The following is a 1,913-nucleotide window of genomic DNA, read 5'->3' as shown; positions in this document are numbered from 1 at the left end:
GCTATTTTATCGCATCTTGTTAACAGTAGTTTAAAACTGAATGATCCGTAAAGTATTACTGCTAGTTCATGGCTAGACGAAGTAGTCTATAATTGGCATATCAAATTAAAATTTTTCAGTAATAATATGTTATTTACGTTATGTACCTGATATTGCCTGTATCTGATCCTAGTCTTCTTTTTTGGTCACAAAATAAACGTTTCATATACGATGAATTCAAGGCCTTGAATGTTGGAATCAGATTTTGATAGTTCTCCAATCAATTTTTCCAAGGAATAATTGTTATACCAACAAGTTCAGCCAAGCTAATTACTAATGATAGTTCCTAGTCTTTATAATATCGAATTACTCTTTAGCCATATGAGCTTAGATAAGCTCTTTGTGATGTCTTTCCAAATAGATATGGTGCCGATTCTATAAAGTTACTTTACAAATTGATACGATTCCTGAGAATGCGCTCATACAGTACTCTATATGAATACTGGAATTATTCATAAATAAAGTTTAGTCAAGCTAAATTACTAATGATGGTTCCTAGTCTTTATGGAATCGCTTAAATTACTCTTAGTTGTATGTACTTAATAAGGCCTTTTTCGTGTCTTTCCAAATAGACATATTATCGATTGTATAAGCTACATCACGAATCGATAAGATTTCTGGAAATGCACTTATATAGTACTGTATATAAATACTGGAAAATATTCACAATTAAGTTTAGTTAAGCTAATGACTAACGATGATTCCTGGTCTTCATGATATCACTTAAATTACTTTCCATACAGTCATTGATCTACTATAATGATCAGGTAAAACTTTATCCAATTTTAGTCATCGTTTTGCAGACTCTAACCTAATAAAGCATTTCATAACATCGCATATCCATACTAGGATATTCTTGTAAAATATTCTTCATTTCGTTTCGGTCAATATCTAATTCAATTGCCAATTTTTTTCCTGTCTGCACTAATACTTCGATAAATTTTTTTTTATAAAAGTTGATGTATGTACTGTATAGTGCAGAAAGTGAAAGGTGAGCTGTTTAAACTGTACAATTAAGGGAAAATTAACTATATTAGACGGATACAAGGAGCTGCTATACGAGGTGATATTAGTACTTATTTTCATGCCATGGATAAATTTTTTATCTGTTTAGCATAATATTTAAATCATCAATATTAAAAAAATCGACGATATATGTCTTAAAAGTAACCGCTCATAACTCTACTGGTAACTGCGTGCGTATTTAATTTATTAGCAGCAGCAGATGATTATGCACTCATCTAACAATTTGCATTAGTAAGATAGTTAAGAGCAAGCTGCAAAAGTTAAGTATAATCAATGCTATCCAGTCTTACCTTCATCGCTAGTTGCAGTAGATGATGTCTGCTCGACTTGTTTCTCTATCCAATGAACAGCAATAGCATAGTTATCATAAAAATGATCGACATAAGTATAGCGACATTTTGCATTACAAATAGCATCCAATAAACTGTGCAGAACATTCGGTCTTCGCTATGACACGTCTTAACTTGTTAGATGCTTGTATAGTATCACATCAGTATATTAATGATATAATCCTTATAGATAAACAAGCTTAAAAAGTATTTGGTATTAATCTGTTTTTGCATTACATAATTATGAAGACTCTTAGCATTTGTAGTAAGCTTAGTAAGCTATCAGTAATTGATACTTGTTGAAACTTTATCGTACTAAAACAAAACTTAATGCAATACTGTAAGATAACTACATCAATTTTTACGTTAAGTAATACACGGATTGATTTCATACGAAGTATAGTAGAAATGCTATTTAGTTATTATAACTTAAGATCGAATTTATAATTTATGAAATGCTACCATAAAAGCATAACCTAAATTTTGATAAATTACTGCCGCAAATGAACTATAAACGAG

Source organism: Trichoplax adhaerens, genomic scaffold (assembly GCF_000150275.1).
Source record: "Trichoplax adhaerens TRIADscaffold_135 genomic scaffold, whole genome shotgun sequence".
Lineage (NCBI taxonomy): Eukaryota > Metazoa > Placozoa > Uniplacotomia > Trichoplacea > Trichoplacidae > Trichoplax > Trichoplax adhaerens.
This window is presented reverse-complemented; position numbering follows the sequence as displayed.